The sequence below is a fragment of the Ammospiza caudacuta genome, chromosome 32, assembly GCF_027887145.1.
Source record: "Ammospiza caudacuta isolate bAmmCau1 chromosome 32, bAmmCau1.pri, whole genome shotgun sequence".
Classification (NCBI taxonomy): Eukaryota; Metazoa; Chordata; class Aves; order Passeriformes; family Passerellidae; genus Ammospiza; species Ammospiza caudacuta.
In genome coordinates this window covers 1,548,752-1,572,371 of record NC_080624.1, presented here as the reverse complement: position 1 = coordinate 1,572,371, position 23,620 = coordinate 1,548,752, and the positions used below count along the sequence as shown (strand labels likewise).

The 23,620-nt window shown below is 51.0% G+C and overlaps 1 pseudogene; it reads right to left on the bottom strand.

Moving 5' to 3' along the window:
* Positions 1–788: 788 nt before the first annotated feature.
* Positions 789–1,721, bottom strand: LOC131570117 (olfactory receptor 14J1-like; annotated as a pseudogene).
* Positions 1,722–23,620: the final 21,899 nt, after the last annotated feature.

Below are 23,620 nucleotides of genomic sequence, written 5' to 3'. Positions count from 1 at the left end.
GGTGGCTGAAATTAGGTTTCCATGGAGGGGAGAAGAATAGGAGCAGGAGGAGGGGGTGAGACAGTTCCATTGTTTTCATGGCCAAATGCTCACAAGTACATTAGGTTTTTCCCCCTCCCTGAGTTGGGAGGGAGTACAGTCCCAGTCTCTGGAAGGAGGTTGCCAGGGGGGTGCCATGGGGGTGCCATGGGGGTGCCAAAGGGGTGCCAGAGGGGTTCTTGGTTCCTTGATGAGGGGATTCGCATCTCTGTTGGTCCATCACGGTGGTTGAAGACAGGCAAGAGGGGTCTTCTCATGGAGCGAGGGGGGAGCCACCCCAGAGCTCAGTCCAGCCAGGTCAGGAGTTTGGAAGAAAGTCCAGTTCAATTGTCCAGAAAAGGGCAGCATGCCCCCTTTGAGTACAGCATGGCGTGTTCTACAAACATCACTTGTGAACACACTAGATAAGCAGGAGACTTTCTTTCCCAACCGGCTCAGCAGTTTTAACCCTTCGGTAGGCTTTTCTCATGACAATTGTGAGGCAAAAAATGAAGGATTTTCGGATGGACTTCTACAGAGAGCCTTTATTCTATCTAAAGCCTCTGATAGCAGAGCTCCTCATGGGCACAGTCTGGGGCCACAGTGAATTTTGGAGAGAAACAAAAAAGAAATGTCACAAAAATTGACCTTCCTTTTTGCAAATATAAAAAACTAAAACAAAAGAAACACAAAAAGAAATCAACCACCAAACCCAGGTAGTATCAGAGATTACTTTTATTAAAAGTGATTTACAGAAATTTTCCAGCAGTTTAATGTTTCTGAAACCATCCATTCATCAGTGTCCACACTGCAGCCTTGAGCTCCTGGTTCCTCAGGCTGTAGATGAGGGGGTTCAGGGCTGGAGGCACCACCGAGTACAGAACTGACAGGGCCAGATCCAGGGATCAGGAAGAGATGGAGGGGGGCTTCAGATAGGCAAACATGGCAGTGCTGAGAAACAGGGAGACCACAGAAAGGTGAGGGAGGCAGGTGGAAAAGGCTTTGTGCTGTCCCTGCTCAGAGGGGATCCTCAGCACAGCCCTGAAGATCTGCACATAGGAGAAAACAATGAACACAAAACAGCCAAAAGCTAAGGAGGCAGTGAAAAGAGAAACTCCAAGTTCCCTGAGGTAGGATTTGGAGCAGGACAGCTTAAGGATCTGGGGGATTTCACAGAAGAACTGGCCCAGGGCATTGCCATGGCACAGGGGCAGCGAAAATGTATTGGCCATGTGCATGAGAGCATTGAGAAAGGCACTGGCCCAGGCAGCTGCTGCCATGTGGGCACAAGCTCTGCTGCCCAGGAGGGTCCCGTAGTGCAGGGGTTTGCAGATGGACACATAGCGGTCATAGCACATGATGGTCAGGAGATAAAACTCTGCTGAAATGAAAAAAAGAAAGAAGAAAACCTGTGCAGCACATCCTGAGTAGGAGATGTCCCTGGTGTCCCAGAGGGAATTGTGCATGGCTTTGGGGACAGTGGTGCAGATAGAGCCCAGACCGCTGAGGGCCAGGTTGAGCAGGAAGAAGAACATGGGCGTGTGCAGGTGGTGGCCGCAGGCTATGGCGCTGATGATGAGGCCGTTGCCCAGGAGGGCAGCCAGGGAGATGCCCAGCAAGAGGCAGAAGTGCAGGAGCTGCAGCTGCCGCGTGTCTGCCAATGCCAGCAGGAGGAAGTGCCTGATGGAGCTACTGTTGGACATTTGCTGCCTCTGGACATTGGAACCTTTTCAAGGAGAAAAAAAGGGGACAACTGGGGGGAGATTTATCACTGAAAAATCAAAGCTGTTTCTCACAGACCCTTTCCTGCCACTGAACACCTTCCCCTTGTCTATGTCTAGGAGATCTTCCTTCACCTTTGTTGCTGGAGCCCTGATTGCTGCTGTCCAGTGTTGTGTGAGGAGCTGGACCTTGACCTGCAGGACACCTGGAGTCAGCCCTGACCCTCAGTCAGTGCAGAGGAACAGTGAGGGCAGGGGCCAGTCCTGGTGTTTTGACTTGGATAAAGAATCTTCTCCTAAAGCAGAAGAGCTGCCTGGGTTAAGGGATGAGGATTGCAGGAGGCAGAATCAGAAATTCTCCTGCACCTGCAGAGAACAGAGACTCCAGTGAGGCAGGAAGATGGTCTGAGGCTTAGTGCAGACTGAGGGGAGCTACTCTGTCCCTCTCTCCTGTTCCAGCTGCTCTGCACTTGCACCTTTCTAAGATCCACTCCAGTGTTACCCTGGACAGCTAGGAGACACAGCTGAGAGATGAGGGATGCCTGGCACACCAAGTGGCTCCTGCCTTTCCCAGAGTCAGGAGAGTGGGCTCATTGCCAGCCTCCCAGGCTGCCCTGCCCAGAGCCCCCCAGGCGCAGGGAGCTGGGACACCCCATTCCTCTGCTCAGCCTGCACAGGAGGAGCCCAAGGGCTGGGCCTGGCCCTGCAGCTGGAACTGCCATTTCAGAGAGCCGCTCAGCAATGCCAGCAGCACCTGGGTAAGGCAAGGAGAGAGAGAGAGAGAGCTGGGCCTGAGGAATAGCCTTTCCCTGCCCAGCCCTGCCCAGCCCCTGCCAGACAGCAGCAGGGCAGGACAGTGGCCCTCAGGCCCTGGTCAGCAGGGAATGGGCACACGGCCACAGAGATGCCCTTCATCTCTGGGGCTGCTCTGTCGGCCCAGGAGGGACTGAGGGCCCCGAGCCCCCGGGCTGAGAGCTGTGCTGGCTGCGAGGGGACACAAGAGCTGTGCTGCTCAGGGCAGTGTCTGCCCTGCAGGGCAGGCCAGGCAGGTGCCACATCAGCCCTGCAGCAGGGTGTCCCTCAGCACTGCCTCCCACCCTCCCTGTCCACAGCTCTGCTGCTGGAGCTGTCCCAGCCCGAGCGGCTCCTGTGGCCCCGGGCTCCTTCCCTGCCAGAGCTGCCAGAGCCCAGCCCAGCCCCTGGGCCAGCCCTGCCCTGCAGCTTCTGGGCCCTGCAGGGATTAAAGAAAAGCTCCCCCAGCCTGGGCACCATGGAAAGGTGATGCTGCATGGATTTGGAGGCTGGGCAGGTGCAGGCACTTGCTGAGGTTCCCAGGAATCCTCAGGGTGATGGTTTAAGAGTCTCAGTCCCTGCTCTGCCCTGCACAGCTGAGTTTCCTTTGCCACCAAGCTAAGCCAGGGAAAAGTGGGAGCACAGATTCAGGAAAGCAGAGACCCAAGCAGGAAATCTCAGCCCTGAATGAGTTCATGAAAAGTCCCATCAGAAATGAGCTGGGCATGAGCTGGCACTCTGAGCAGCCCTGGCTGCAGCCCCAGCTTCACCCCCTGCAGCCGTCCCTGGCAGCAGGAGCCATCCTGCCCTGTCCCTCTGACAGTGCCCAGGACAGCCCCGCTCTGCAGCACATCCTCCTCCTCCTCCTGTGCCACAGAGAGACTGGGAGAGTCTTCCTGACACATCCCCCAGGCTGTGGGGTGTGCTGCCTTCAGGAGATCCCTCCAGGAGCACAGGGGACATTGCCCTGCACCCACACACTCACCATGCACAGGCTGTGAAGATGCTTCCCAAGTGAAGTCTCAGCTCAATGTCTTCCCAATCCTGATTGCCTTCAGCCTGTCTCTGCCTGGCTCCTGTCCCCTCAGTGCCTGCAGGCAGAGCCCTCAGCCCTGCTGGGCTGGGAGAGGAGCCAGCCCTGAGAAGAGCTGTTCCTTTAAAGCTCAGCAGCACAGACACAGCACAAGGACTTTAATGAGCCTGTTGGGGATCTGGTGTTGTTTACATCAGACTCAGTCATTGAGAGAGTGTTCAGAAAACTTCTGAAGAACTTAACTTTAAACGCCATAGTTTCTTGAAGTTTTAATGGGTCTCACTGAGGGACACAACTGGCAAAGTGTCCCCAGGTTCCAGTTAGAGCAGAACACTGGAGGCAGTGATGACAGCTGGGGACAAACAAGGCAAAGGTGTCTCTGGTGCTGAGCACACCTTGATGTGTTTGAGGAATGCAAAGGGCCAAGGCCTGAGCCCCAGCCCCTGGCCAGGCAGATGCTGTCCCTCCCTCCTTGCTCAGGCCTCTTCCCGGGATGGGCACTGGCATGTGGGGCTGTGCAATGCCAGGGGCAGGAGCATGGGGCGGCCCCTGCCAGGCTGCTGAGCAGGGACAAGGAGGCAATGAGGCCCCAGCCCTGCAAGGATCACTTGTCTCCTGCTCCTGTCTCAGGCCCAGGCCGAGCAGCCATGGCCAAAGTGCTGCCCAAGTTGGCTCCAGCAGGGCTGTCTTGCAGCTGCTGCACATGCTGTCAGGATCCATCCTAGTGAATGGATGACCTGATGGTTCATAGGAGTGATCTCAGAGTGCAAAAACCAACACGATACAAGGGGGTTTGCAGTGATAATCAAAACAAATGCAGTTTTATTGAAATAACCACAGCAAAAATGCAATAGAGGGATTAAGGGAAAGAAAAAGAGAGAAAGAGGGAGGGGAGAGAGAGGGGGGAGGATATAGCTAGCAACGCAGAGACGAAGTCCTTTGGTCCAGTCCAGTCGAGGATCCACCTGCTACGCTGGGGAGATCTCAAAGGCTCTAGCTAACTCAGAGGTTTTTATTATTGAAAATTGTGAGGGGGGGGAAACAGGTACAATAGGGAAGACACGTAACAGGTAGTCTATGTTCTCAGCAGTAAGCGAGAGCCATGGTTTTCTTGCTCCAGTGGTCACAACCTGCAGGCAAACATCTCACTTTGTTCAGCTTGCCTCCCCCACACACCTCCCCCAGGCTGGGGGTTTCAATCCCAGTCCTTGGAAGGAGCAGAGGGGCCTTTTAGGAGTTTCATGTCTCAGTCCTTGATGGAGAGGCTTCTTACATCTCAGTCCGTCTGTCACGGTGGTTGTAAAACAGATGAGGATCTTCTGTGAGAGACCACCTGAAACTCAGGTGAAGTCCAGCCCGGCCGAGAGGTGGGACAGCTTCCAGAGCTGCTATTGTTGCAAACGGGGCACAGTGCCCCCTTCTTAGCATACAGCGAACACACCTGTGAAAACAATAGCTCAACACTGAGATTTCAGGTCTCAGGGCCTTGTTGGCATGTGACTTTTTTCCTTCAGAGCCAGATATTCTAGACAGGAGGGAGTCTTCTCTTCAGTGGTCTCCCAAGGACGATCGTGAGGCAGATGAGGGAAAATTCAGACAGACTCTCACACATGCCTGTGCCCTGTGCAGCCCAGGCTGTCCCACGGTGTCCCTGCCCTGCGCCTCTGTCCCTGCAGGCTCTGGGAACAAGTTCCCCTGTACCTTTTGGATGCATACCTTGCAGATGGAATGTTGTCCACATGGATGGCTACAGAAAATCAAAACATAAATTCTCATCCCTTTTTTCTGAAAATATAGGATCATAAGTCCGTATACTATCCTTTGGTGGTTTTCATTATAATGAAACTGACCTTTCTGAAAAGAAGAGTGTCCTTCTTTGTGTGTAATACGTAATACAAACGTAAAAATAATTAGGAATTATTTTAGGCATTGGAATTCTTGACCATAGCACTCCAGGAAGGGGCCAAGTTAGAATCCATGCATTTCTCAATACAACTATTGTTCTGGAACCTTGAAACATTACTGAAGAGGACAATGGGAAGTGACTTTTTGTTCTGCAGCCTTATGGTTCTTCTATTTTAAGAAATTCATGTGTGAAATTATAACTGACCTGATGTCACTTGTATTTTTAGAGGAAAAAAGGGGTCATTAAGGGTAACTAAGGCCTATCCATAAGACATTCTATAAATCTTTAGATTAGTGAGCCACAAAGGATAAGTTATCATGGTATACCTTGATAAACGGTACTTTTATCAACACCATATGGATCACCCCTTATTTGGCCTTTGGACACTCAACTTTTCAGCTACCTCACAGAGACATGTTCATACACACAGACAAGTGTGCAAAAAGGTTTTTCATCTGACTCCACCAGATCCCACTGGCTCTGCAGAGCAGTCAGAAAATACACATTGAGTCCAATGAGGAAACGGTACTATGGAACAGTGCAGGGACCAGGTGCAAGGCAGGGCCTTACAAGCACACTGATCAGCTTTTGTCAGCATCTGTCAGCATGACTGACCCCACTTATTGTATTATTCCTCTATTTTCCTATGTCTATTTCTCTCCAAACCACCTTGATCCCTCCCTTTTCCTTCTTTGGTTCTTCCCCTAACATTCCATATTAAGTCTAGCGAAATTCAGAAATGCTCCTTCCTTGCACCCCAATATTAACCCTGTAACACTAGGCAGTAATACCAGCCATTCTGCAAAGCCATCTGGAGAGCCACTCTGCTGACTCATGGTGATAAGTTTTCTTCCCAGATCATGAGGCTGAGGCTCTCCTGGAACATCTGGGAATTTTTTTACTTACTTATAATGTATTTTTAAATTTATGTCCTGGTTTAGGACAAATTAAGGGAAATCTCCAAAAGGGAGCCCCCCAAAACAAAACAAACCTCCAACCACCCCTCTCCCAATACCGGGTTCAGGAAGGAATTCCTCGGAGGAGCAAATTGGAAAACAAAACCTATTTATTAACAAGTAACAAAAGAACACTCCCCAACACAAGCAAAGAAAAGAAACCAGGCTGTATTGTGGAGGGCGCGGAGCTTCTCTCGCAGACTCCGGGGGGGTCCTGGACGTCTCTGGTCAGGTCCAGAGCCGGTCCAGTATCTTCAGGGGAGGGTAAGAAAGAAGGAACAAAAGAAAAGAAAAAGACAGCGCAGAAAGCAAAAGCAGCAAAAAAACTATCAGCTAGGGGCCGAGGCAGGAGCAAGCAAGCAGCGGCAAGCCAAGCCAAGCAGCCAGAAGCCAAAAGCGAAAGTGCCCAGTCACACTCCCTCCTCTCTTCCCCACCCCGCCGCGGCAAGATGGCCGGGAGGGCGGGGGGGAAGAGAGAAAAGGCACAGCTGCCAGACACAACACACGATATTGGGATAAAGGCTGTCACCCCACGACACTCCACCCCTTATCCCATATCGTGAACATACAATAAAAAACTTTCATTTCACTTACTCACACCTTTGACACTTACGCATTCCTCTCATCTTACTTGCTCAGACCTTTGACACTTACAGTTTCCTTCTGTCTCACATTCAACAAACAATGACATTCATATATGAGTCTCATCCCACAATCAGGTTTCCCTGAGGTACGCACCGTGTTGTTCCATCTTTCTGCATTATCCACCATGTATAACCTGGTCCTTGAGCAAAGACAATCCCACGGATGGGTTTGTCTGTACTCGAGGCAGGGTTGATCCATACTGTCTTTCCCAACAAACCTCTGACATGGGCCACTGGGGCTTTATCCCCATCTACTATATTAAGGAGCTCAGACTGAGCAGGACCCGCTCGGTTGGTGGAACCTCGAGTGTTAACTAACCAGGTAGCCTTTGCCAAATGCTGCTCCCAGTTTTTTAAAGATCCCCCACCCAATGCTTTTAAGGTGGTTTTTAACAATCCATTATACCTTTCCACTTTCCCTGCAGCTGGTGCATGATAGAGGATATGGTATACCCACTCGATGCCATGTTCCCTAGCCCAAGTATTAATAAGATTGTTTTTAAAATGAGTTCCATTATCCGACTCAATTCTCTCGGGAGTACCGTGCCTCCAAAGGACCTGCTTTTCAAGGCCCAAGATAGTGTTACGGGCTGTAGCGTGAGACACAGGGTAGGTTTCCAACCATCCTGTGGTGGCTTCTACCATGGTTAGTACATAGCGCTTGCCTTGGCGGGTTTGAGGCAGTGTGATGTAATCAATCTGCCAGGCCTCCCCGTATTTGTACTTAGACCACCGCTTCACCCGCTTGGCCTGCTTGATGGCAGCGCATGTCTCACAGTCACGAATAACCTGAGAGATACTGTCCATGGTTAGATCCACCCCTCGGTCTCGTGCCCACTTATAGGTGGCATCTCTACCCTGGTGGCCTGAGGCATCATGGGCCCATTGTGCCAAGAATAACTCTCCCTTATCCTCCCAGTCGAGATCTATCTTCAACTCCCCTATCTTTGCAGCCTGATGGACTTGCTGGTTGTTTTGCTGCTCTTCATTAGCTCTACTTCTGGGGACATGGGCATCTACATGGCGAACCTTCACAGGTAACTTCTCTAACCGAGTACCGATATCTTTCCACTCTTCCGCAGCCCAAATTGGTTTTCCTCTGCGCTGCCAGTTGGCCTCTTTCCATCTCTTCAGCCATCCCCATAGAGCATTGGCTGCCATCCAAGAATTGGTATACAAATAGAGCCTTGGCCACTTCTCTCTCTCTGCAATACCTAGGGCCAGTTGAATAGCTTTGATTTCAGCAAATTGACTGGATTCACCCTCTCCTTCAGTAGCCTCTGCAACCCGTTGAGTGGGACTCCATACAGCTGCTTTCCACCTCCGTTTCATCCCTATGACGCGACAAGAACCATCAGTGAATAGAGCGTAACGTGTTTCTTCTACTGGCAACTGATTGTATGGCGGAGCTTCCTCAGCCCGGGTCACTGGCTCTTGTTCCTCATCTGCGACACTAAAGCTTTCGCCTTCGGGCCAATTTGTAATTATTTCCAGAATCCCAGGGCAATTTAACTTCCCAATTCGAGCGTGCTGCATAATGAGGGCAATCCACTTACTCCAAGTAGCACTGGTGGCATGGTTGGTAGAGGGAACCTTTCCTCTGAACATCCATCCCAGCACCCGTAGTTGGGGTGCCAGAAGGAGTTGTGCCTCTGTACCAATCACCTCCGAGGCAGCTTGGACTCCTTCATAGGCGGCCAAGATTTCCCTTTCTGTTGGAGTATAGTTATCTTCAGACCCCCTGTAGCTCCGACTCCAAAATCCCAATGGTCGGCCTCGGGTCTCACCAGGCAGCTTTTGCCAAAGGCTCCAGGACAGACCATGGCTCCCGGCTGCAGAGTAGAGCACGTTCTTCACATCTGGTCCCGTCCTGACTGGACCAAGGGCTACAGCATAAGCGATCTCCTGCTTGATCTGGACGAAAGCTTGCTGCTGCTCAGGGCCCCAATGGAAGTCATTCTTCTTGTGGGTAACCAGATAAAGGGGTCTCACAATCTGACTATACTCAGGGATGTTCATCCTCCAGAAACCTATAACACCTAAGAAAGCTTGTGTTTCCTTCTTATCAGTTGGTGGGGACATAGCAGTGATTTTGTTAATAACATCCGCAGGAATCTGATGCTGTCCGTCTTGCCACTTCACCCCCAAGAACTGAATTTCTCGGGTAGGTCCCTTGACTTTGCTCTTCTTAATGGCAAATCCGGCTTCCAGGAGAATATGAATTATCTTCTCTCCTTTCTCGAACACTTCTATTGCCGTGTTCCCCCAAACAATGATATCATCAATATATTGTAAATGTTCTGGAGCCTCACCCTCTTCTAGTGCAGCCTGGATCAGTCCATGACAGATGGTAGGACTGTGTTTCCACCCCTGGGGCAGTCGGTTCCAGGTATACTCCACTCCCCTCCATGTAAAAGCAAACTGAGGCCTGCATTCTGCTGCCAGAGGGATGGAGAAAAACACGTTAGCAATATCGATGGTCGCGTACCACTTGGCTGCCTTGGACTCCAGCTCGTACTGCAGTTCCAGTATGTCCGGTACAGCCGCACTCAGTGGTGGAGTCACTTCATTCAAGGCACAATAGTCCACAGTCAGTCTCCATTCTCCGTCCGATTTTCGCATGGGCCAGATAGGGCTGTTAAAGGGTGAGTGGGTTTTACTGACCACCCCTTGGCTCTCCAGTTCTCGGATCATCTTGTGGATGGGGATCACGGCATCTCGATTTGTCTGGTACTGCCTGCGGTGCACTGTTGAGGTGGCAATTGGCACTCGTTGCTCCCCTACTTTCAAGAGTCCTACTGCAGATGGGTTCTCTGATAGTCCAGACAAGGTATTCAATTGTTTAATACCCTCTATCTCCACTGCAGCTGTTCCAAAAGCCCACCTGAATCCCTTGGGATCTTTGTAATAGCCATTCCGGAGGAAGTCTATGCCCAAAATACATGGAGCCTCTGGACCAGTCACAATCGGATGTTCCTGCCACTCCTTCCCAGTCAAGCTCACCTCAGCTTCCAACAAAGTCAACTGTTGTGATCCCCCCATCACTCCAGCAATGGAAACAGGTTCTGTCCCCATGTGTTCCAAAGGCATTAAGGTACACTGTGATCCAGTGTCAACCAATGCTTCATAGTCTTGTGGCTCTGATGTGCCAGGCCATCTGATCCACCCCTTCAAAAAAACCCGGTTTTCCCGTGCCTCTTCCTGGCTGGAGGCAGGGCCCCTCTAAGCCAGATTGTCCTTCTTTCCTTGGGCGTATGTCTTAGAAGTTCCTTCAAGGGGATCGGACATGTCATCGTCATCATCATACTTAACATCTTGGCTACGAGCGACCGGAGCTGCTCTCTTTTTGGTGATACTTCCTCTTTCCTTCAAATCACACACCCGTTGTGCCAAAGCAGCGGTGGGTTTTCCATCCCATCTCCTCATGTCTTCTCCAGACTCACGCAGAAAAACCCATAACTCAGCCCGTGGGATGTACCTTCTCTCCCCATCAAAGGAGCGCCAGCATTGGATACCAGGGCCTCTAATTTGTACAGCTGAGATTTGAATAAGGTCCTCCTTAATCTCTTCCCGGAGTTTCTTATGATTCTCCTCTATTTTGTCCTCTAGTTTCTGCAGTCGGGTTTCCACTGCTGCAATTCTGGCATGAGTTGGGCCATGCACAGCATCTGCATACGCTCGAAGCTTCTTTGCCATATCGAGCACAGTCTCTATGTATCATCCCGCTTCATTATTGCTAGGGCAGAAGCGTATTCAGGTGGCCCAAGTCGCACAAGTTTCCTCCACATTACAGGTGTGCATGGTACAAGGTCCGGATTCCTAGTTGTTGTATCATCTGAGAAAATGAGCTCTGCCACCGCCATCTCTCTCAGGTGTTGGATCCCCTGTTCTATGGTCTTCCACCATGTCTGCTGTATATAGAGATCATCCACACACAGGTATCGTTCTGCTACGCTTCTTAGGACCCGTTCCCAGAGACTGTGAGGGTTAGCCCCCCTCATCATACCTTGATCGATGACAGGATCATGTGACAGGGATCCCAAATGCCTCGCTTCAGTACCATCCAAAATCGTAACCTCCCCTGCAGCATCCCAAAGGTGGACTAACCAACTAATTATAGATTCATCAGGTTGTCGTCTGTAATCCTTTCTTAGGCCTCTGAGGTCCTTCAGAGAAAAGGAGTCAATATTAGCTCCAGATTCTGTGCCCCTTGATGTGGCCTCTGATTTTGGTGAGGGTCCTTCTCCTGCATCATCATCATCATCCTCCACCTTTCGATCGGTCGCATCATCCTCATCATCCTCCACCTTTCGATCGGTCTTGCCTTTACACTTTCCACCTCTTGTATTAGCTGCAACAGCGATGGGTTGGGGCCTATTGTCTGATTCAGCTGCTAGCCTGGAGCCTGGGATGTTAGCTGCAGCCTGGGTCACTGGGATAGTAACTAACTTATCTCCCTGTTCCCTTTCTGCTATCTGCTGCTCCACAGTATCTAGCAGAGTATGGTAAACAAACGCCAAGGCCCAGCTCACTGCAGTAATCCTTTCTTCCTTAGTATTACCATGGCACTTCTCCCTCAAATACTTTGCCACCTCGACTGGGTTCTGAATTTGATCAGATGGAAAGTCCCAGTCTATAGGATCAGAAAATTCCTTTAAAGTCTTTAAAGTCTGGCCCATATCCTCCCATTTCCCACTCCAGTCAAGATTTTTCCTGCTTTGTTTTACTCCTAAGTCAGGAGTGTCTCTAACCCCTATAGAAATCTCAGCTTTCATTTTATATACACTCCAGACAGTATAGAAAAGGCTTAATAAATTAAATGCCAGAAAGATGGTTTCTTTTAAACTCAGGGGAAATGCAGTATTTTCTAATAGAGATGTCAACAATTTGGAGGAGAAGAAGGAAGACAAAGGCTGAAAAGCCCCTTCCCCTTCTTCTCCCCAAACAAACTGAGTGCACAGCCATAACAACAATCCATACATTCCTGAAACAAAGTCCAGAATTTTTATCCGACACATCATCACACATAAGACCAGCACAATGACTATTCTGGTTAGTGCCCCCCGCTTACAAAAGCTACTTATTAGGGACAACACCAGAACTATTTTTGGGTAAGGAAATAACGCTAGGGACCACAAAAGTATTAAAACTTCAAAAACCCCTAGGGACCAGAAATACTGGCAAGCTTCCACTCCAAATGACATTATGAATTACCAATATGCCCACAAAAGAACCAAAACCAAAATATAATTGTTATAGGGTTTTTTCCACTGTCTTTGGCCTCCGTTTCCCGGCCAACGCACCAAAAAATATACTGTCCTGGTTTAGGACAAATTAGGGGAAATCTCCAAAAGGGAGCCCCCAAAACTAAACAAACCTCCAACCACCCCTCCCCCAATACCGGCTTCGGGAAGGAATTCCTCAGAGGATCATAGTGGAAAACAAAACCTATTTATTAAAAAGTAACAAAAGAACACTCCCCAACACAAGAAAAGAAAAGAAACCAGGCAGTGTTGTGGAGGGTGTGGAGCTTCTCTCGCAGACTCCGGGGGCGTCCTGGACGTCTCAGGTCAGGTCCGGAGCCGGTCCAGTATCTTCAGGGGAGGGTAAGAAAGAGGGAACAAAAGAAAAGGAAAAAAAAACAGCGCAGAAAGCAGAAAGCAAGCAAGCAAGCGGCTAGCCAAGCCAAGCAGCCAGAAGCCAAAAGCGAAAGTGCCCGATCACACTCCCTCCTCTCTTCCCCACCCCGCCGAAGCAAGACGGCCGGGGGGTGGGGGGAAAAGAGAGAAAAGGCACAGCTGCCAGACATAACACACGATATTGGGATCAAGGCTGTCACCCCACGACAATTTAATGTATTTTATTTATTTATTTAACACCTTTTACCATGGTCCACATGTTCCATATGGCATACCATGTCCCCTGCTACAGAAGACTCCAGTATCACTGCTCTTTCTTTCAAAATGAAAACAATACTGAATAAACTTCTGTCCTTCAGTGGAACCAAACTACTGACAGAGTCTGATGTGAAGCTCTCCTGGTCACCTTGTTACAGTGATTGACAGGTTTGTTGGCAAACTAAATATCTCCCAAGGCTGCAGCCATCTTTTGGCAACGTGGAATAGGTCTTGGACCACATAAGCCATGTTGTAAAACTCATCCCCTGGCTGCCCCACCTGGCTGGCCCCTTCCTTTGCTTACAGCCCTGCCTCCTGCCTGCCTCCTGCCTGCCTCTGCCTGCCCACACAAAGCCTTGGGCTGACCCAGACTCCTTCTGGTGCTGGACCAGAGCCCTGCCCTGGGACAGAAATTTCTTTCTCCTGCTGTCCAGTCTGGACCTCCCCAGCTGCCATTTTTATTAATTTTTTCTGCCTTTTTCTTTTATGTCAAAAGGATCTACTATCACTGAAACCATCCTTCAGTCCCTTCCTGGGCTCTCCTCTGCTGTCCTCAGTCTCCACCCCACTGGGAACAGAGCTCCTCTGTCCCTGTACAGTGTTCATGTGCTTGAGGCCATGGGTGCCTGGACAAGAAGGATGGTTCTTTTCCACAGGAAGGAATACACAGACCCCCAGTGTTTCAAAGGCTGATTAGAGGCAGCCCCAAGGAGGCCAAGGCCAGCCAGACCTGTTTGTCTTGGCAGCTTTTGTCTGGGAGCAATCCTTTTTTAAATGGAATTTGGGAGGCCAAATTCCAGTTTTGTCCGTGGGCACCTGAACAACAAGGACAGTTCTTTTCCATAGGAAGGAAAGTACAGAGCCCCAGTGTTTCACAGGCAGATGAGAGCTGGCCCTCACAAAGCCAAGTGAACTTAGACAGACCTGGGAGCTATCCTTGGATATAAGGAATTTTGGAGGCAAATTCCCAATTTTGGCTATGGACACCTGCACTTGAAAGATGATTTTCCCATGGAAAGAAAAGCACATCCCTCCAGTGTTTTGAAATCTGATGAGATGTGGCCCCCAAGATGCCAAGGCCATCCAGAGTTGTCTGTTCTGGCAGGTTTCATACAGGAGTCATCTTTCGATATAATTGAATTTGGACGTAGAATTCCAATTTCAGCCATTAACCTCTTGAGGAAGAGGAGAGGTCTTTCTCACAGGAAGGAAAGCACAGAATCCAGGGCTTCAGGGGTAGATGAGAAGCAACCATCAACATGCACAAGGTCAGATGGACCAGTTAAGCCAAGCCAACCATAACTTTTCCATGTTCTTGGATCCTTGGGGCCCTGCAGCATCACAATTGCCCCTTGGTTCCATGAGGCCCCGTAGTACCACAACAGATCTTTTCTTCTGCAAGTCCAGTGATATCACAGTGGTCTCTCTGGGTCCTTTTGGGCACAATGGCTCCTTGCTTCCATGAGGCCTTGCAGTGTCAAAATGGTTTCCTTGGTTCCATGGTGTTGGGAAAGATGAAACAGGAATGGCTTATAAATATGATTGTCTGGCAAAAGATTTGCGAATATAGAAACTATAAGAGAGATCAAAATGAAAACAGGCTTTGAGATACCTTAGTTGCTAAAAAACTGGAAACAATAGTGTGGCCAGACTGAAGGTAATCCCCTTTTGATGAAATAATACCCTCTGCTTGCAGACAGGTCCATGGGTAAGAGCAGACCCTGCCAGCTTGGCAGAAGGGGCCCAAAGAGGAGTTTTTAGGGTTTAAAATGTAACCCAGTATGGTAATGTAGTGATTCTTATAGGCTGTATGTAAGTGCTATAGGATTTGTATATTGTACTAGATTGGTTAGTGAGAAATAGAATATTCAACACAGAAGAAGATGTATTGTATTGTAACGGGAACCTCACTCTCTTATGCTTTTGCATTCTCACCCTTTTACTCTCTTACTCTTTTACTCTCTTTCCTTCTCATTCTCTCTACCCCTCTTCTCCCTTGGGCCTGCTCCGAGCTGTGGCTGGCAGCTCCAAGTAGGGCCCTGGCACCCAGACCCTCTGCAATAAACTGCAAGTTCCACGACCTGGCTTCAGAAATCTTTCGTCTCCATCTGTCCCAACCATCCTACTCCCCAACGCTCCAAGACCATGGGACTGTGCAGAGTACCACAATGGACCCATGGTGGGGCTGAGTCCTGTGGCAGCTGCAGCTGCTGCTGTGCCCTTGCCAGGGGCTGAGGCCTTGGGGCAGTGCCCAGAACAGCCTGGCCTGAGCAAGGCTCAGGGGAACATGGGGCTGCCCTCCAGCTCGGCGCAGGAGGGGGAGTTCCCCGGCTGCGGGAGGCTCATTCCTCCGTGGCTCTCCTCCATGACCACCCCTGGCTGAGGGCAGATGCTCAGCGCTCCTTCCACAGGGAGGTGGCCCCTGCCCGCTCCCGGGGCTGTGGCAAACGAGAGCCGGGATGCCCTGAGCAGCCCTGACTGGAGGTGACAGGGGAAGGGAGGGGACAGAATCCCCCCAGGAGGGGCACCGCGGGACCTGTGGGGCTTGGGGACACTGTGGTGAGGGATGGGCACAGGGGTGGGCACAGGGGGACCCTGCTGAGCGTCTGCATCCAGGTGAGACCCCCACAGCACCCCCGAAGGTTTGGGGGGCCAGGACCGCGCAGAGCTCCATCCTCGGGAGGGAAGTGCAGCCCCGGCACCCGGGGGACAGTGACACAGACACGGGCACGGGCACAGCCCTGGGGTTGCCATGGGCACCCGCGGGTCAGGCGGGTCTGGGGGCTCCCAGGGGTCCCCGCTCCGCTGAGCCCGACGGCCGCTCCACAGCTGCCCTCCAGCCAGGATTCCAAGCAGCGCCAGCTCCGCCGGGACCAGGATGGACACTTGTGGCTGTCAGGGGTGGCGTGGATGTTCTGCAGTCTGTTGGAGATGCTGGGCACCTCCGGCCCTAAGGCCTGCAGGCACAGGGGCCCAAATGTGCCTGGAGGCCACCTGTCCCCCTGCCCCAAAGGTGACACTGAGGGATGTCCCAGAGAGGGGACAGTGACCTCAGGGAACGGCTGTGGTGTCGCAGAGGTGCTGTGTTATCGAGGCACCACTGTGACTGTGATGAGAGAGGCACAGAGCAGCTGTGATGCCAGCAAGGGGCTGTGTGACATCACAGAATGGGTTGAGTGAGGTCACAGAGTGGGTAGTGACATCACAGAGTGGGTTATGACATCACAGAATAGGTTCTGTGAGGTCATTAATCAGGTAAGATAATAGATGGGACTGTGTGACATCACAGAGCCAGCTGTGACATCAGAGCTCAGACTTTGACATCACAGGACAACTGTGTGACATCACATGGTAAGTTGTGACATTACAGAGCAGGCTGTGACATCACAGGGGAGATTCTAACATCATAGAGGGTGGCAGAGTGATATCACAGAGTGGGCCATGACATCGGGGAGTGGGATGTGACATCACAGTGCAGCTGTGTGACATCACAAAGCAGGCTGACATCAGCTGTGACTCCCAGAGCAGACTGTGACATCAGAGGAGGGCTGTGTGAGGTCACTGGGTTGGTCACTCTGCCTTAGACCCCCTCACAGTTTTCCCCCAGAAGTCCAAAGCTGTTCATGCCCAGCATGGTCCCTGTCCCCTAGTATCCCACTGGTCCACCTGGAGCCACAGCCTCCCCCAAGGATGTTCCATAACATCAACCCCAAAACACAGGGACAGGGGGCTGGGCTGTGTGACCAGCACATCAAGGATGTGGAGTATCCAGGTCACTGGGGCCTGGTTTGGTTCCCATGGCAGGAAAGATGTCTGGCAGCCGGAGCACAGTCTGGGAAGGGCCTCCAAGGTGGGGCTGGAGCCCTTGGGCTGTGAGCAGAGGCTGAGGGAGCTGGGCTTGTCCAGCCCGGAGCAGGGAAGGCTGAGGGGCTCCTCATCCCAGCCTGGCAGTGCCAGCAAGGAGGGGATGGAGAACACAGAGCCAGGCTCTTCACCGAGGGGGCTGGGGGGAGACAAAAACCAATGGGTGGAAGGGGAAAGAGGGGAGATCAGCGAGGACAGATGAAATTTCAGGAGATGAAATAAGTCAGGCTGGTTTCAGCATTTCCTCAACACCAAAAGCAGCCTTACCCCATTCTCCATCCACCACTGAAATCTTTGCAAATCAGGAATTGTTCAGGCTGTTTTGCCCCCATTCCAGGATGGGCATCCTGATACAAGAATTTAAGTGCTTATATGTATCACAGAACCACATTTTTCCAAAAATAATTTTAGTATGGAAATCACTTGTGGATGGTGGACATGTCAGACGCTGCTGGGACAATGCACATGGCTCAGGGAAGAGCATGATTGTTATTGAATTGTGTCCTGTTCAACCATGGTCTGTTGGCCATGAAGAGAAACTTCCTGTGCTTCTGAGTCCCACCAGTTCCTGACCCCCAAAGGACACAAACCTGATGAGTTGTAGTTCCCGCTCCAGTGGTGGCACCTGCACCTCCCTCCATCCCCAGAGCAGAGCTCCCTTGTCCCAGAGAGTCCCTGGCAATGCAGGGATGAAGGAAACAGGACAGGCTGTGGAGATCAGGGGCAGGGCACAGCCAGGGATTTGGGGTGGTTGTGAGACCAGGGCAGGACGTGGCCCTTGGCCTTGGTGAACCTCATCCCATTGTCCTGGGCCCATGGCTCCAGCCGGGCCAGATCCTTCTGCAGAGCTTCCTGCCCCCCAGCACAGCCACCCCCCCACCCAGCTTGGGCTCACCTGGGAACTGACTGAGGGTGCCCTCGATGGCCTCATCCAGATCAGCAATAAAGAGATTTCACTGACCTGGCCCCAATCCTGAGCCCTGGGGACACCCCTGGATGTGACTCCATTCCTCAGCTGCTCTCAGTGCCAGGGGTTGGGTGAGGGAAATGGCGGGGAGGAGGTAGGAAGAAAGTGTGATTGATTGTCAGCCATGAAGGGTCTGGATTTTCATATCTGTTCAGCCTGCATGAGGAGGGGCTGGGGATCAATATCAACTGGGGATTGCGGATACTAATTTAAAAAGGGGAAAAGAAAACTAAACAGGACAAAACATTTCTCCTGTCATTGTTTTCGATATAGTAGATTCACTTTGAATATACTTCTGGAATCTTTCTAATTAACCACAGAAGAGTTCAAGTCTTGAATTATTCCCATGGGCTTGTCTTGTTTGGGTGTTTTGAACAAATGTTCAAAAAAAAGAGGCAGGCAGGAGGCAGAGCTGTCAGCAAAGGAAGGGCCCAGCCAGGTAGGGCAGCCGGGGGATGCCGACAGCATGCAGAAACAGAGGTGCAGGGCAGGGACACCGTGGGACAGCCTGGGCTGCACAGGGCACAGGGATGGGCAGCAGCTGCAAGACAGCCCTGCTGGAGCCAACATGGGCAGCACTTTGGCCATGGCTGCTCGGCCTGGGCCTGAGGCAGGAGCAGGAGACAAGTGACCCTTGCAGGGCTGGGGCCTCATTGCCTCCTTGTCCCTGCTCAGCAGCCTGGCAGGGGCCGCCCCATGCTCCTGCCCTTGCCATTGCACAGCCCCACATGCCAGTGCCCATCCCGGGAAGAGGCCTGAGCAAGGAGGGAGGGACAGCATCTGCCTGGCCAGGGGCTGGGGCTCAGGCCTTGGCCCTTTGCATTCCTCAAACACATCAAGGTGTGCTCAGCACCAGAGACACCTTTGCCTTGTTTGTCCCCAGCTGTCACCACTGCCTCCAGAGTTCTGCTCTAACTGGAACCTGGGGACACTTTGCCAGTCATGTCCCTCAGTGGGACCCATTAAAACTTCAAGAAACTTCTGAGTTTCAATTTCATTTTGAGTTCTTGAGAAGTTTATTGAAGTCACTCTCAGGGACTGAGTCTGATGTAAACAACATCAAAGCCCTGTGAGAACCATGAAAGTTTTCCTAGTCCAGTTATGGAGAAAGATTTCAAAGAACTTGTAAGAAATACACATTCCTATTTTAAAGGATGTATTTTATTTTATTTCTCTTTAGAGCAGAGGTGATTGCAGCATTCTGTGATTGATATTGACCCAGGGTCTCTCCTCAGCAGCTCTGGCCTGCTCACAGAAGCTGCGCCTTGAGCTCTGACCCAGTGTGGACAACCTTGCTCCACATTGCCCAGCCCCATCCTGTCTGTCCTCACTCCTCAGGGACCTGCTGTGCTTGCAGAGCTGGCTGCACCCAGCCTAAGAGGGGTTTGCCCTTTTTGGGGTTTTTTGAAGCAATCTGAAATTCCTGAGTTTCCCACTGCAAACAGACACACTGCTCAGGTGTGTGCCAGCCCCAGGTGCCACTAAAGCCACTGCAGAGCTGCCCTGGGCCAGCTGTGAGGGTGGATCATCAGCCCAAGCTGCACTGGGCCACTGCAAGGGGCTGTGGCCATGGGCACTGTAATGGGTTTAAACTTTAAGTTTGTTCATCAAAACTGACAGTTATTCCAGTAAGATGGTTGCATCACCCCTGGTTTGTTTAAGTAAATTTCCAGACTTTAAAGGATAAGGAAGGTGAAACCAAAAGACAATAGTTTCCACAAACATTTGTTTATCTGTTTAATAAACTGTTAATATGGATGGGGGGTTTGCTATGATTGATAACACAGTATCAGCTCATCCGCTCAGTAAACCTAAGATTCCAGGAACTCAGCAGATTGAGCCTAAAAATTCCAGGAATCAGACAAAGGAAAATTACCAACCTTCATTTTCAGACCCCGGGAGGTGGACTATGACTACCTAAACACAAAAGAAGAATATGCAGAGTACTACATATCAGCCCGGAAGAAAATCAGAAGAGTGCAGCAGTGTTAGAGCGGTGACTCTCCTGTCACCCAGCGTGCCTGGGGTGCTGACTTTGCCTATTATCGCTTGCTCTATCAATTAATAAATTTCATGTTATTTGGACTTATTAGTTGGTGATTCATTCCCCACCGCAACTAACCCATAACAGGCACTGCACTGATCCTACTGCTGGGTTTGGTTGCCACGGCCACCGTGAGAAAATAAACTGTCCTTGGAAAGACTGGGGAGGACTGGGACATACTGGGGAACGCTGGGAACGCTGTGGGAGACACTGGGACATACTGGGAGTGACACTGGGGGATACTGGGACAAACTGAGGACACTAGGGACATTGCGGAGAAGACTAGGTGACACTGGGGCCTCCTGTGGATGACATTGGGAGGAACTGGGAACAACTGGGAATGAACTCGGGTGTATTGGGATAGATTGGGCTGCACTGGGAGGAACTGGAGGGGCACTAGGGTTGAACTGGGTTCTACTTGGGATGAAATGGACTTTACTGGGGTTATACTGGTCTGTACTCGGAATCAACTGGGCTGTACCGGAAGGGACTGGAGGAGGGTGATTTGGCTGTTCCCACCTACAATGCATCCCATTTGCCAATGCTCCCGCCCATCACCATTTGCAGCCAATCAGCACCTGGGATCTGGGTCTAGGGGCGGTGCCTAGATGGGCGCCATATTTTTTTGCCTACATCTCCCATCATGCCCGGGGCCGGATACAGCCCCATTGCAGCCGGGACTACAATTCCCGTCATGCCCTGCACTCCACAGAACCCCAGCACCCGCCCCCATCTGTCCCATAAGTGTCCCCCAAACCCTCCAGGATCCCTCAGTGCCCCCTCAGTGCCCATTTGGGACCCCCCAAAAGCGTCCCCGGACTTCCTGAGTTCTCCCAACCCCACAGATGCCCAGTACAGCCACTTCTGGGAATTCATCTCCTCTCATTCCCCGGGGCCCCAGAGCCCCTCAGAACAGTCCTGCACCTAAAACTCCTGCCATGCCCCGCGCCCTAAAGAGCCCGGTCAGAGGTCCCAGACCTCCTCCCAAGGGCTCCCGAACCGTTTGCGTTCCCCGCGAGGGCCTCAAGTCATGGCTCGGACGCAAAAGTGTCCCCCAACAGCCGTCCCAGACCCCCAAAAATCTTGTTCAAACCACTTCCGGGACTACCGCTCCCATCATGCTCCGCGGCGCACGTCCAGAGCTATTCCAGCCAGGACTTTATCTCCTGTCATGCCCCGCGCCCCACCGAGAGCCATTGCAGCTGTGCCTCGAACTCCCGTGATGCTCTGCAGCCCCGTTAAACCGTATGATACCCGCACCTACAACTCCCATCACCCCCTGCGCCCCAGAGAGCCCTCTTAGAGCTCCCCAAAGCCCTGCCCGGACCCCGAAGGGCCCCAGATTCCCCTCCCTGACCTCCAAGGGCCCCCCTGGCCTCCCAAGTGCTGCCCTGGACCCCAAACTGTCCCTCAGAATCCCTGAGTGCCCCTCCAAGTGCCCACCCGGCTCCCCCAAGTGTCCTCCAGACCCTTGTTCTCTCTGAATTCCCTCTCCAGACCCAAAATTGCCACAAATGTGTCCCAGAAATGTCTCCAGGGACCCCAAAGTGGCCGCTTTTACCCTGTCTCTGAAAATGATAAAAGTGATGACAAAAAGATTTAAAATAGGACTAATTAGCATAAAGGAGGAGAAATCAATAGCCACACTGGTCTATGAATTAATGAAGGGAATTGTGTTACTTAAACCAATGACCAATAAATTTTTGCTTCCTAATAATGCATAGATTTTTAAATATAAATAATAAAATTTGGTAATACAAATATAGGATATTACTATTGTAAAAAAATTAGAACAAATAATTATAATTTATTAATTCATTAAATTTTTTACAGGAAAATGCATAAATTTTTTATGCTTTGGGATGTCATTCTGTAAGACACGGTCCAAAGATCCCTCATTTGCCTCACGACCACAGTCAAAGACAGAGATTGAAACCCTCTCCAAGGACTGAGACTGAGACCCTTCAAATTCTAACCCAGGGGTGCTGGCCTGACTGGAGCGGGATGTCTGCCATAGGAAGCGGGAGGTTTTCCAAAGGAACCAGTCCTGAAACAACGGGCCCCGCTCACTGCTGGCACCGGTTTGTGCTGTTCAGAACTGGACTGTCTGTACCTGTTCCCAATGGATTTATTCTCCGCTGTGCCCTCGATGTGCCATCCTGCTGCCCTCCCAGTGGTAGATTACAAAAGACCCCTGAGTTAACCAAAGACTCTGAGACTCTCCCCAGTGTGACAAGACGGATCTATTGGCCGGAGCACGAGGATTTCATCTCTCTGTTGGTAGCTATTCCCCCTCTCTTTTCTCTGTCTGTCTATCCTTTATCTCCTTTCTAATCCTTCCATCACATTTGCAAATTTGTTTTGGTTAATACTGAAAGTCCCCTGCTGTGTGTCTTTGCACCCTTGAGATCAGTGAAACCAACTATCATGACCCCCCTTGTTCCAGGGAATGGTGACACGGCCTGATTGGGTTGCTGCCCACAGCGTGTGAACGTGATCTTCTTGGTGGTGACTACACTGGTTCATCTGCTCTTGCTTTCTGGTCTCCCTATGCCAGAATTATCTTTGCCTGCTTTTCTTATACTGTGGGTCTCTGCAGTCCCTTCAATAGTCAGCCCTTCTTAAGTTCTCTCTTGGAATAGGAGATTATCACCTCCCCATCATATCGAGTGCATTTGCATGCACTTGAATGCATTTTGCCTGCATTCCAAATATGGTCGCTGTTTTTGATTTACTGGGGAATCTCTGTTTGTATTTTCTACCTCTGTCAAGGCTAGGATTGAAGGTACTTGAGATGATATTTTGCATTCAGATTCAGGTGGTTTTTGTTTCTTATCAGTGACACAGCCTCACAGCCATGAGTTCTGCAGCCTTTCATCTAAGGCACAAAATGGCTCCCTATCTCTTGTTACAAGGCCTGGATGGTACCAAGGAGATCATGGTGATACTGGGGATCCAAGGAGACCATGATGACACCATGGACACTCATGGAACCATGGGCATTGTGACACAGCAGGGCTTCATGGAGCCAAGGAGTCAATTGGGACTCTACCAAACCTCATGGAACCAAGGGCCCATTGTGACACTGAAGAACTTCAGGGAACCAAGAATCACTTGTGACATGGGGGGTGCTCATGAAACCATGGAGACCATTTTGAAACTTCAAGGCCTGATGGAACCAAAGGGTCATTCTGGCACTTCTGAGCCTTGGAACCAAAGGGACCACAGTGACACAGTGGGGCTCTGAGGAACCAAGGGGTCATGTTGACATTGTGGAGTGTCATTGAACCAACTGTCCATGGTGACACTGCAGGGCCTGATGGAATCCTGGACACCAGTGTGACACTACAGGGCGTCATGGAAGCAAGGGACCATTGTGACACTCTGGGGCCTCTTGGGATCCAAGGGCAGTTGTGATACCATGGAAATTAAGGCAACTGTGGCACCACGAAAGCAAGGAGACCATTGTGACCCTACAGGACCCCATGGAACTAAGGATTCATGGAACAGTGCAGGACACATGGAACCAAGGGGCCATTGTGAAGCTGTAGAACCAAAAGAGCCCATTGTGACACTGTGGGCCCCCAGGGATCCAAAGGTCCATTTTGACATTTCAGGGCCTCATGGAATCCTGGAGACCACTGTAAAACTTTGGGCCTTGTTGAATTAAGTGGCCCTGCAGGGCCTGATGGAACCATTGAGACCCCATAGAACCAAGGGTCCTTTGTGAGCCTGTGGTACCAAGGTGTCCTGGGTTGACCCAGGCCAAATTCCAGGC